Source organism: Bos javanicus, chromosome 1 (genome assembly GCF_032452875.1).
Source record: "Bos javanicus breed banteng chromosome 1, ARS-OSU_banteng_1.0, whole genome shotgun sequence".
NCBI lineage: Eukaryota > Metazoa > Chordata > Mammalia > Artiodactyla > Bovidae > Bos > Bos javanicus.
In genome coordinates this window covers 93465-107335 of record NC_083868.1, presented here as the reverse complement: position 1 = coordinate 107335, position 13871 = coordinate 93465, and positions in this window count along the sequence as shown.

The window sequence follows — 13871 nt, the reverse complement described above, 5'->3', positions numbered from 1 at the left end:
AGAGACTGAGTAGCTTGGTTTACGCGGAAGACCAATCAAACTTCAAGACAAGAAGTTTGCACCACTTACGTAGGCCGCAGGCGCCCTCTCGAATAGCGAAAGGTGCCTCACCCTAGACACCTTCTCGAGTGGGTCTTAGCAGCCCAGGCATAATTAGTAAGCGTGGTGGGTTCCGCGCTCCAGATGGAGACTCAGCTGGAAGTTAAAGGGAAGAATGACAAGGAACTTTATGAATTGGAACTGTAAGTTAACTCTTTGACAGAGAGAGCGAGATGGTGGTGGGGGACAGCCCCCAGTGAAATCAGAGGTGAGAGCACAAAGCAATACAGTAGGCAGACTCCGGTTTTTTGGGGGGAGATGCTCGAAAATATCCGGGTGGACTCCTGAGGCTCGATCCCGCATTTGCGTATGCCGAGCCTCCTTCCTCATGACCTTTGTCCAGAGTGGAATGCCTCCCCGGCTCCCGGCACATGATCAGTGCATGCTCAGTCACGATATCAGTGCATGCTCAGCCACGTGATCACTGACGGCACAGTCACGTGATCAGCGCCTCTCAGTCACGTGATCACCGTATGATAAACACGTGATCAGTGCCCGAACAGCCACGTCATCAGTGCATGCGCAGTCACGTGATCAGTGCATGATAGCCACGTGATCAGTGCGTGCACAGTCCCATGATCAGCGCCTGTCAGTCACTGATCATTGCCTGATAAACAGGTGATCAGTGCATGATGAGCCACGTGATCAGTGCATGCTCAGTCACGTGATCTGGACTTGATCAGCCACGTGATCAGTGCCTGCAGAGTCACGTGATCAGGGCCTGCTGAGCTGCGTGATTCCTGCCGGCTCATCTGCATGACAATTGCCATCTGAGCTGCGTGATTCCTGTCGGCTCATCTGCTTGACAATTGCCAGCTGAGCTGCGTGATTCCTGCCTGGTCACGTGCTTGATTATTGCCAGTTGAGCAGCATGATTCGTCACTGCTGAGCTCCATGCTTATTGCCTGCTGATTGCGTGGTTCGTGTCTGCTCAGCTCTTTGAGTATCGCCTCCTGAGGTCCCTGTTCGGTCGCCACCTGCCGGGGACCAGCCCCAACTGATCCAGGGTATTCGAAGGAGAGATGGCCTAGGCGACTATTTATATGCTAATCAGAGATGTCAAGAATAATAGTATGAGGAGAGCTCAGTAGGAAAATTCGGTGGAGAAAAGAGACTGAGTAGCTTGGTTTACGCGGAAGACCAATCAAACTTCAAGACAAGAAGTTTGCACCACTTACGTAGGCCGCAGGCGCCCTCTCGAATAGCGAAAGGTGCCTCACCCTAGACACCTTCTCGAGTGGGTCTTAGCAGCCCAGGCATAATTAGTAAGCGTGGTGGGTTCCGCGCTCCAGATGGAGACTCAGCTGGAAGTTAAAGGGAAGAATGACAAGGAACTTTATGAATTGGAGCTGTAAGTTAACTCTTTGACAGAGAGAGCGAGATGGTGGTGGGGGACAGCCCCCAGTGAAATCAGAGGTGAGAGCACAAAGCAATACAGTAGGCAGACTCCGGTTTTTTTGGGGGGAGATGCTCGAGAATATCCGGGTGGACTCCTGAGGCTCGATCCCGCATTTGCGTATGCCGAGCCTCCTTCCTCATGACCTTTGTCCAGAGTGGAATGCCTCCCCGGCTCCCGGCACATGATCAGTGCATGCTCAGTCACGATATCAGTGCCTGCTCAGCCACGTGATCACTGACGGCACAGTCACGTGATCAGCGCCTCTCAGTCACGTGATCACCGTATGATAAACACGTGATCAGTGAACGACCAGCCACGTGATCACTGCATGCGCGGTCAGGTGGTCAGTTCCTGATCAGCCACCTGATCAGTGCGTGCACAGTCCCCTGATCAGCGCCTGTCAGTCACTGATCACTGCCTGATAAACACGTGATCAGTGCCCGAACAGCCACGTCATCAGTGCATGCGCAGTCACGTGATCAGTGCATGATAGCCACGTGATCAGTGCGTGCACAGTCCCATGATCAGCGCCTGTCAGTCACTGATCATTGCCTGATAAACACGTGATCAGTGCATGATGAGCCATGTGATCAGTGCCCGATCAGCCACGTCATCAGTGCATGCGCAGTCACGTCATCAGTGCATGATAGCCACGTGATCAGTGCATGCTCAGTCACGTGATCTGGACTTGATCAGCCACGTGATCAGTGCCTGCAGAGTCACGTGATCAGGGCCTGCTGAGCTGCGTGATTCCTGCCGGCTCATCTGCTTGACAATTGCCAGCTGAGCTGCGTGATTCCTGCCTGGTCACGTGCTTGATTATTGCCAGTTGAGCAGCATGATTCGTCACTGCTGAGCTCCATGCTTATTGCCTGCTGATTGCGTGGTTCGTGTCTGCTCAGCTCTTTGAGTATTGCCTCCTGAGGTCCCTGTTCGGTCGCCACCTGCCGGGGACCAGCCCCAACTGATCCAGGGTATTCGAAGGAGAGATGGCCTAGGCGACTATTTATATGCTAATCAGAGATGTCAAGAATAATAGTATGAGGAGAGCTCAGTAGGAAAATTCGGTGGAGAAAAGAGACTGAGTAGCTTGGTTTACGCGGAAGACCAATCAAACTTCAAGACAAGAAGTTTGCACCACTTACGTAGGCCGCAGGCGCCCTCTCGAATAGCGAAAGGTGCCTCACCCTAGACACCTTCTCGAGTGGGTCTTAGCAGCCCAGGCATAATTAGTAAGCGTGGTGGGTTCCGCGCTCCAGATGGAGACTCAGCTGGAAGTTAAAGGGAAGAATGACAAGGAACTTTATGAATTGGAGCTGTAAGTTAACTCTTTGACAGAGAGAGCGAGATGGTGGTGGGGGACAGCCCCCAGTGAAATCAGAGGTGAGAGCACAAAGCAATACAGTAGGCAGACTCCGGTTTTTTGGGGGGAGATGCTCGAGAATATCCGGGTGGACTCCTGAGGCTCGATCCCGCATTTGCGTATGCCGAGCCTCCTTCCTCATGACCTTTGTCCAGAGTGGAATGCCTCCCCGGCTCCCGGCACATGATCAGTGCATGCTCAGTCACGATATCAGTGCCTGCTCAGCCACGTGATCACTGACGGCACAGTCACGTGATCAGCGCCTCTCAGTCACGTGATCACCGTATGATAAACACGTGATCAGTGAACGACCAGCCACGTGATCACTGCATGCGCGGTCAGGTGGTCAGTTCCTGATCAGCCACCTGATCAGTGCGTGCACAGTCCCCTGATCAGCGCCTGTCAGTCACTGATCACTGCCTGATAAACACGTGATCAGTGCCCGAACAGCCACGTCATCAGTGCATGCGCAGTCACGTGATCAGTGCATGATAGCCACGTGATCAGTGCGTGCACAGTCCCATGATCAGCGCCTGTCAGTCACTGATCATTGCCTGATAAACACGTGATCAGTGCATGATGAGCCATGTGATCAGTGCCTGATCAGCCACGTCATCAGTGCATGCGCAGTCACGTCATCAGTGCATGATAGCCACGTGATCAGTGCATGCTCAGTCACGTGATCTGGACTTGATCAGCCACGTGATCAGTGCCTGCAGAGTCACGTGATCAGGGCCTGCTGAGCTGCGTGATTCCTGCCGGCTCATCTGCATGACAATTGCCATCTGAGCTGCGTGATTCCTGTCGGCTCATCTGCTTGACAATTGCCAGCTGAGCTGCGTGATTCCTGCCTGGTCACGTGCTTGATTATTGCCAGTTGAGCAGCATGATTCGTCACTGCTGAGCTCCATGCTTATTGCCTGCTGATTGCGTGGTTCGTGTCTGCTCAGCTCTTTGAGTATTGCCTCCTGAGGTCCCTGTTCGGTCGCCACCTGCCGGGGACCAGCCCCAACTGATCCAGGGTATTCGAAGGAGAGATGGCCTAGGCGACTATTTATATGCTAATCAGAGATGTCAAGAATAATAGTATGAGGAGAGCTCAGTAGGAAAATTCGGTGGAGAAAAGAGACTGAGTAGCTTGGTTTACGCGGAAGACCAATCAAACTTCAAGACAAGAAGTTTGCACCACTTACGTAGGCCGCAGGCGCCCTCTCGAATAGCGAAAGGTGCCTCACCCTAGACACCTTCTCGAGTGGGTCTTAGCAGCCCAGGCATAATTAGTAAGCGTGGTGGGTTCCGCGCTCCAGATGGAGACTCAGCTGGAAGTTAAAGGGAAGAATGACAAGGAACTTTATGAATTGGAGCTGTAAGTTAACTCTTTGACAGAGAGAGCGAGATGGTGGTGGGGGACAGCCCCCAGTGAAATCAGAGGTGAGAGCACAAAGCAATACAGTAGGCAGACTCCGGTTTTTTGGGGGGAGATGCTCGAGAATATCCGGGTGGACTCCTGAGGCTCGATCCCGCATTTGCGTATGCCGAGCCTCCTTCCTCATGACCTTTGTCCAGAGTGGAATGCCTCCCCGGCTCCCGGCACATGATCAGTGCATGCTCAGTCACGATATCAGTGCCTGCTCAGCCACGTGATCACTGACGGCACAGTCACGTGATCAGCGCCTCTCAGTCACGTGATCACCGTATGATAAACACGTGATCAGTGAACGACCAGCCACGTGATCACTGCATGCGCGGTCAGGTGGTCAGTTCCTGATCAGCCACCTGATCAGTGCGTGCACAGTCCCCTGATCAGCGCCTGTCAGTCACTGATCACTGCCTGATAAACACGTGATCAGTGCCCGAACAGCCACGTCATCAGTGCATGCGCAGTCACGTGATCAGTGCATGATAGCCACGTGATCAGTGCGTGCACAGTCCCATGATCAGCGCCTGTCAGTCACTGATCATTGCCTGATAAACACGTGATCAGTGCATGATGAGCCATGTGATCAGTGCCTGATCAGCCACGTCATCAGTGCATGCGCAGTCACGTCATCAGTGCATGATAGCCACGTGATCAGTGCATGCTCAGTCACGTGATCTGGACTTGATCAGCCACGTGATCAGTGCCTGCAGAGTCACGTGATCAGGGCCTGCTGAGCTGCGTGATTCCTGCCGGCTCATCTGCATGACAATTGCCATCTGAGCTGCGTGATTCCTGTCGGCTCATCTGCTTGACAATTGCCAGCTGAGCTGCGTGATTCCTGCCTGGTCACGTGCTTGATTATTGCCAGTTGAGCAGCATGATTCGTCACTGCTGAGCTCCATGCTTATTGCCTGCTGATTGCGTGGTTCGTGTCTGCTCAGCTCTTTGAGTATTGCCTCCTGAGGTCCCTGTTCGGTCGCCACCTGCCGGGGACCAGCCCCAACTGATCCAGGGTATTCGAAGGAGAGATGGCCTAGGCGACTCTTTATATGCTAATCAGAGATGTCAAGAATAATAGTATGAGGAGAGCTCAGTAGGAAAATTCGGTGGAGAAAAGAGACTGAGTAGCTTGGTTTACGCGGAAGACCAATCAAACTTCAAGACAAGAAGTTTGCACCACTTACGTAGGCCGCAGGCGCCCTCTCGAATAGCGAAAGGTGCCTCACCCTAGACACCTTCTCGAGTGGGTCTTAGCAGCCCAGGCATAATTAGTAAGCGTGGTGGGTTCCGCGCTCCAGATGGAGACTCAGCTGGAAGTTAAAGGGAAGAATGACAAGGAAGTTTATGAATTGGAGCTGTAAGTTAACTCTTTGACAGAGAGAGCGAGATGGTGGTGGGGGACAGCCCCCAGTGAAATCAGAGGTGAGAGCACAAAGCAATACAGTAGGCAGACTCCGGTTTTTGGGGGGAGATGCTCGAGAATATCCGGGTGGACTCCTGAGGCTCGATCCCGCATTTGCGTATGCCGAGCCTCCTTCCTCATGACCTTTGTCCAGAGTGGAATGCCTCCCCGGCTCCCGGCACATGATCAGTGCATGCTCAGTCACGATATCAGTGCCTGCTCAGCCACGTGATCACTGACGGCACAGTCACGTGATCAGCGCCTCTCAGTCACGTGATCACCGTATGATAAACACGTGATCAGTGAATGAACAGCCACGTGATCACTGCATGCGAGGTCAGGTGGTCAGTTCCTGATCAGCCACCTGATCAGTGCGTGCACAGTCCCATGATCAGCGCCTGTCAGTCCCTGATCATTGCCTGATAAACACGTGATCAGTGCATGATGAGCCATGTGATCAGTGCCTGATCAGCCACGTCATCAGTGCATGCGCAGTCACGTCATCAGTGCAGGATAGCCACGTGATCAGTGCATGCTCAGTCACGTGATCTGGACTTGATCAGCCACGTGATCAGTGCCTGCAGAGTCACGTGATCGGGGCCTGCTGAGCTGCGTGATTCCTGCCCGGCTCATCTGCTTGACAATTGCCAGCTGAGCTGCGTGATTCCTGCCTGGTCACGTGCTTGATTATTGCCAGTTGAGCAGCATGATTCGTCACTGCTGAGCTCCATGCTTATTGCCTGCTGATTGCGTGGTTCGTGTCTGCTCAGCTCTTTGAGTATTGCCTCCTGAGGTCCCTGTTCGGTCGCCACCTGCCGGGGACCAGCCCCAACTGATCCAGGGTATTCGAAGGAGAGATGGCCTAGGCGACTATTTATATGCTAATCAGAGATGTCAAGAATAATAGTATGAGGAGAGCTCAGTAGGAAAATTCGGTGGAGAAAAGAGACTGAGTAGCTTGGTTTACGCGGAAGACCAATCAAACTTCAAGACAAGAAGTTTGCACCACTTACGTAGGCCGCAGGCGCCCTCTCGAATAGCGAAAGGTGCCTCACCCTAGACACCTTCTCGAGTGGGTCTTAGCAGCCCAGGCATAATTAGTAAGCGTGGTGGGTTCCGCGCTCCAGATGGAGACTCAGCTGGAAGTTAAAGGGAAGAATGACAAGGAACTTTATGAATTGGAGCTGTAAGTTAACTCTTTGACAGAGAGAGCGAGATGGTGGTGGGGGACAGCCCCCAGTGAAATCAGAGGTGAGAGCACAAAGCAATACAGTAGGCAGACTCCGGTTTTTTTGGGGGGAGATGCTCGAGAATATCCGGGTGGACTCCTGAGGCTCGATCCCGCATTTGCGTATGCCGAGCCTCCTTCCTCATGACCTTTGTCCAGAGTGGAATGCCTCCCCGGCTCCCGGCACATGATCAGTGCATGCTCAGTCACGATATCAGTGCCTGCTCAGCCACGTGATCACTGACGGCACAGTCACGTGATCAGCGCCTCTCAGTCACGTGATCACCGTATGATAAACACGTGATCAGTGAACGACCAGCCACGTGATCACTGCATGCGCGGTCAGGTGGTCAGTTCCTGATCAGCCACCTGATCAGTGCGTGCACAGTCCCCTGATCAGCGCCTGTCAGTCACTGATCACTGCCTGATAAACACGTGATCAGTGCCCGAACAGCCACGTCATCAGTGCATGCGCAGTCACGTGATCAGTGCATGATAGCCACGTGATCAGTGCGTGCACAGTCCCATGATCAGCGCCTGTCAGTCACTGATCATTGCCTGATAAACACGTGATCAGTGCATGATGAGCCATGTGATCAGTGCCCGATCAGCCACGTCATCAGTGCATGCGCAGTCACGTCATCAGTGCATGATAGCCACGTGATCAGTGCATGCTCAGTCACGTGATCTGGACTTGATCAGCCACGTGATCAGTGCCTGCAGAGTCACGTGATCAGGGCCTGCTGAGCTGCGTGATTCCTGCCGGCTCATCTGCATGACAATTGCCATCTGAGCTGCGTGATTCCTGTCGGCTCATCTGCTTGACAATTGCCAGCTGAGCTGCGTGATTCCTGCCTGGTCACGTGCTTGATTATTGCCAGTTGAGCAGCATGATTCGTCACTGCTGAGCTCCATGCTTATTGCCTGCTGATTGCGTGGTTCGTGTCTGCTCAGCTCTTTGAGTATTGCCTCCTGAGGTCCCTGTTCGGTCGCCACCTGCCGGGGACCAGCCCCAACTGATCCAGGGTATTCGAAGGAGAGATGGCCTAGGCGACTATTTATATGCTAATCAGAGATGTCAAGAATAATAGTATGAGGAGAGCTCAGTAGGAAAATTCGGTGGAGAAAAGAGACTGAGTAGCTTGGTTTACGCGGAAGACCAATCAAACTTCAAGACAAGAAGTTTGCACCACTTACGTAGGCCGCAGGCGCCCTCTCGAATAGCGAAAGGTGCCTCACCCTAGACACCTTCTCGAGTGGGTCTTAGCAGCCCAGGCATAATTAGTAAGCGTGGTGGGTTCCGCGCTCCAGATGGAGACTCAGCTGGAAGTTAAAGGGAAGAATGACAAGGAACTTTATGAATTGGAGCTGTAAGTTAACTCTTTGACAGAGAGAGCGAGATGGTGGTGGGGGACAGCCCCCAGTGAAATCAGAGGTGAGAGCACAAAGCAATACAGTAGGCAGACTCCGGTTTTTTGGGGGGAGATGCTCGAGAATATCCGGGTGGACTCCTGAGGCTCGATCCCGCATTTGCGTATGCCGAGCCTCCTTCCTCATGACCTTTGTCCAGAGTGGAATGCCTCCCCGGCTCCCGGCACATGATCAGTGCATGCTCAGTCACGATATCAGTGCCTGCTCAGCCACGTGATCACTGACGGCACAGTCACGTGATCAGCGCCTCTCAGTCACGTGATCACCGTATGAAAAACACGTGATCAGTGAACGACCAGCCACGTGATCACTGCATGCGCGGTCAGGTGGTCAGTTCCTGATCAGCCACCTGATCAGTGCGTGCACAGTCCCCTGATCAGCGCCTGTCAGTCACTGATCACTGCTTGATAAACACGAGATCAGTGCCCGAACAGCCACGTCATCAGTGCATGCGCAGTCACGTGATCAGTGCATGATAGCCACGTTATCAGTGCGTGCAGATTCCCATGATCAGCGCCTGTCAGTCACTGATCATTGCCTGATAAACACGTGATCAGTGCATGATGAGCCATGTGATCAGTGCCCGATCAGCCACGTCATCAGTGCATGCGCAGTCACGTCATCAGTGCATGATAGCCACGTGATCAGTGCCTGCACAGTCCCATGATCATCAGTCACTGATCAGTCACGTGATCAGTGCATGATGAGCCATGTGATCAGATCCACGTGCATCAGTGCATCAGTGCATGATAGCCACGTGATCAGTGCCTGCTGATCTGAGATCACGTGATCAGGGCCTGCTGAGCTGCGTGATTCCTGCCGGCTCATCTGCATGACAATTGCCATCTGAGCTGCGTGATTCCTGTCGGCTCATCTGCTTGACAATTGCCAGCTGAGCTGCGTGATTCCTGCCTGGTCACGTGCTTGATTATTGCCAGTTGAGCAGCATGATTCGTCACTGCTGAGCTCCATGCTTATTGCCTGCTGATTGCGTGGTTCGTGTCTGCTCAGCTCTTTGAGTATTGCCTCCTGAGGTCCCTGTTCGGTCGCCACCTGCCGGGGACCAGCCCCAACTGATCCAGGGTATTCGAAGGAGAGATGGCCTAGGCGACTATTTATATGCTAATCAGAGATGTCAAGAATAATAGTATGAGGAGAGCTCAGTAGGAAAATTCGGTGGAGAAAAGAGACTGAGTAGCTTGGTTTACGCGGAAGACCAATCAAACTTCAAGACAAGAAGTTTGCACCACTTACGTAGGCCGCAGGCGCCCTCTCGAATAGCGAAAGGTGCCTCACCCTAGACACCTTCTCGAGTGGGTCTTAGCAGCCCAGGCATAATTAGTAAGCGTGGTGGGTTCCGCGCTCCAGATGGAGACTCAGCTGGAAGTTAAAGGGAAGAATGACAAGGAACTTTATGAATTGGAGCTGTAAGTTAACTCTTTGACAGAGAGAGCGAGATGGTGGTGGGGGACAGCCCCCAGTGAAATCAGAGGTGAGAGCACAAAGCAATACAGTAGGCAGACTCCGGTTTTTTTGGGGGGAGATGCTCGAGAATATCCGGGTGGACTCCTGAGGCTCGATCCCGCATTTGCGTATGCCGAGCCTCCTTCCTCATGACCTTTGTCCAGAGTGGAATGCCTCCCCGGCTCCCGGCACATGATCAGTGCATGCTCAGTCACGATATCAGTGCCTGCTCAGCCACGTGATCACTGACGGCACAGTCACGTGATCAGCGCCTCTCAGTCACGTGATCACCGTATGATAAACACGTGATCAGTGAACGACCAGCCACGTGATCACTGCATGCGCGGTCAGGTGGTCAGTTCCTGATCAGCCACCTGATCAGTGCGTGCACAGTCCCCTGATCAGCGCCTGTCAGTCACTGATCACTGCCTGATAAACACGTGATCAGTGCCCGAACAGCCACGTCATCAGTGCATGCGCAGTCACGTGATCAGTGCATGATAGCCACGTGATCAGTGCGTGCACAGTCCCATGATCAGCGCCTGTCAGTCACTGATCATTGCCTGATAAACACGTGATCAGTGCATGATGAGCCATGTGATCAGTGCCTGATCAGCCACGTCATCAGTGCATGCGCAGTCACGTCATCAGTGCATGATAGCCACGTGATCAGTGCATGCTCAGTCACGTGATCTGGACTTGATCAGCCACGTGATCAGTGCCTGCAGAGTCACGTGATCAGGGCCTGCTGAGCTGCGTGATTCCTGCCGGCTCATCTGCATGACAATTGCCATCTGAGCTGCGTGATTCCTGTCGGCTCATCTGCTTGACAATTGCCAGCTGAGCTGCGTGATTCCTGCCTGGTCACGTGCTTGATTATTGCCAGTTGAGCAGCATGATTCGTCACTGCTGAGCTCCATGCTTATTGCCTGCTGATTGCGTGGTTCGTGTCTGCTCAGCTCTTTGAGTATTGCCTCCTGAGGTCCCTGTTCGGTCGCCACCTGCCGGGGACCAGCCCCAACTGATCCAGGGTATTCGAAGGAGAGATGGCCTAGGCGACTATTTATATGCTAATCAGAGATGTCAAGAATAATAGTATGAGGAGAGCTCAGTAGGAAAATTCGGTGGAGAAAAGAGACTGAGTAGCTTGGTTTACGCGGAAGACCAATCAAACTTCAAGACAAGAAGTTTGCACCACTTACGTAGGCCGCAGGCGCCCTCTCGAATAGCGAAAGGTGCCTCACCCTAGACACCTTCTCGAGTGGGTCTTAGCAGCCCAGGCATAATTAGTAAGCGTGGTGGGTTCCGCGCTCCAGATGGAGACTCAGCTGGAAGTTAAAGGGAAGAATGACAAGGAACTTTATGAATTGGAGCTGTAAGTTAACTCTTTGACAGAGAGAGCGAGATGGTGGTGGGGGACAGCCCCCAGTGAAATCAGAGGTGAGAGCACAAAGCAATACAGTAGGCAGACTCCGGTTTTTTGGGGGGAGATGCTCGAGAATATCCGGGTGGACTCCTGAGGCTCGATCCCGCATTTGCGTATGCCGAGCCTCCTTCCTCATGACCTTTGTCCAGAGTGGAATGCCTCCCCGGCTCCCGGCACATGATCAGTGCATGCTCAGTCACGATATCAGTGCCTGCTCAGCCACGTGATCACTGACGGCACAGTCACGTGATCAGCGCCTCTCAGTCACGTGATCACCGTATGATAAACACGTGATCAGTGAACGACCAGCCACGTGATCACTGCATGCGCGGTCAGGTGGTCAGTTCCTGATCAGCCACCTGATCAGTGCGTGCACAGTCCCCTGATCAGCGCCTGTCAGTCACTGATCACTGCCTGATAAACACGTGATCAGTGCCCGAACAGCCACGTCATCAGTGCATGCGCAGTCACGTGATCAGTGCATGATAGCCACGTGATCAGTGCGTGCACAGTCCCATGATCAGCGCCTGTCAGTCACTGATCATTGCCTGATAAACACGTGATCAGTGCATGATGAGCCATGTGATCAGTGCCTGATCAGCCACGTCATCAGTGCATGCGCAGTCACGTCATCAGTGCATGATAGCCACGTGATCAGTGCATGCTCAGTCACGTGATCTGGACTTGATCAGCCACGTGATCAGTGCCTGCAGAGTCACGTGATCAGGGCCTGCTGAGCTGCGTGATTCCTGCCGGCTCATCTGCATGACAATTGCCATCTGAGCTGCGTGATTCCTGTCGGCTCATCTGCTTGACAATTGCCAGCTGAGCTGCGTGATTCCTGCCTGGTCACGTGCTTGATTATTGCCAGTTGAGCAGCATGATTCGTCACTGCTGAGCTCCATGCTTATTGCCTGCTGATTGCGTGGTTCGTGTCTGCTCAGCTCTTTGAGTATTGCCTCCTGAGGTCCCTGTTCGGTCGCCACCTGCCGGGGACCAGCCCCAACTGATCCAGGGTATTCGAAGGAGAGATGGCCTAGGCGACTCTTTATATGCTAATCAGAGATGTCAAGAATAATAGTATGAGGAGAGCTCAGTAGGAAAATTCGGTGGAGAAAAGAGACTGAGTAGCTTGGTTTACGCGGAAGACCAATCAAACTTCAAGACAAGAAGTTTGCACCACTTACGTAGGCCGCAGGCGCCCTCTCGAATAGCGAAAGGTGCCTCACCCTAGACACCTTCTCGAGTGGGTCTTAGCAGCCCAGGCATAATTAGTAAGCGTGGTGGGTTCCGCGCTCCAGATGGAGACTCAGCTGGAAGTTAAAGGGAAGAATGACAAGGAACTTTATGAATTGGAGCTGTAAGTTAACTCTTTGACAGAGAGAGCGAGATGGTGGTGGGGGACAGCCCCCAGTGAAATCAGAGGTGAGAGCACAAAGCAATACAGTAGGCAGACTCCGGTTTTTTTGGGGGAGATGCTCGAGAATATCCGGGTGGACTCCTGAGGCTCGATCCCGCATTTGCGTATGCCGAGCCTCCTTCCTCATGACCTTTGTCCAGAGTGGAATGCCTCCCCGGCTCCCGGCACATGATCAGTGCATGCTCAGTCACGATATCAGTGCCTGCTCAGCCACGTGATCACTGACGGCACAGTCACGTGATCAGCGCCTCTCAGTCACGTGATCACCGTATGATAAACACGTGATCAGTGAACGACCAGCCACGTGATCACTGCATGCGCGGTCAGGTGGTCAGTTCCTGATCAGCCACCTGATCAGTGCGTGCACAGTCCCCTGATCAGCGCCTGTCAGTCACTGATCACTGCCTGATAAACACGTGATCAGTGCCCGAACAGCCACGTCATCAGTGCATGCGCAGTCACGTGATCAGTGCATGATAGCCACGTGATCAGTGCGTGCACAGTCCCATGATCAGCGCCTGTCAGTCACTGATCATTGCCTGATAAACACGTGATCAGTGCATGATGAGCCATGTGATCAGTGCCCGATCAGCCACGTCATCAGTGCATGCGCAGTCACGTCATCAGTGCATGATAGCCACGTGATCAGTGCATGCTCAGTCACGTGATCTGGACACGTGATCAGCCACGTGATCAGGGCCTGCTGAGCTGCGTGATTCCTGCCGGCTCATCTGCATGACAATTGCCATCTGAGCTGCGTGATTCCTGTCGGCTCATCTGCTTGACAATTGCCAGCTGAGCTGCGTGATTCCTGCCTGGTCACGTGCTTGATTATTGCCAGTTGAGCAGCATGATTCGTCACTGCTGAGCTCCATGCTTATTGCCTGCTGATTGCGTGGTTCGTGTCTGCTCAGCTCTTTGAGTATTGCCTCCTGAGGTCCCTGTTCGGTCGCCACCTGCCGGGGACCAGCCCCAACTGATCCAGGGTATTCGAAGGAGAGATGGCCTAGGCGACTATTTATATGCTAATCAGAGATGTCAAGAATAATAGTATGAGGAGAGCTCAGTAGGAAAATTCGGTGGAGAAAAGAGACTGAGTAGCTTGGTTTACGCGGAAGACCAATCAAACTTCAAGACAAGAAGTTTGCACCACTTACGTAGGCCGCAGGCGCCCTCTCGAATAGCGAAAGGTGCCTCACCCTAGACACCTTCTCGAGTG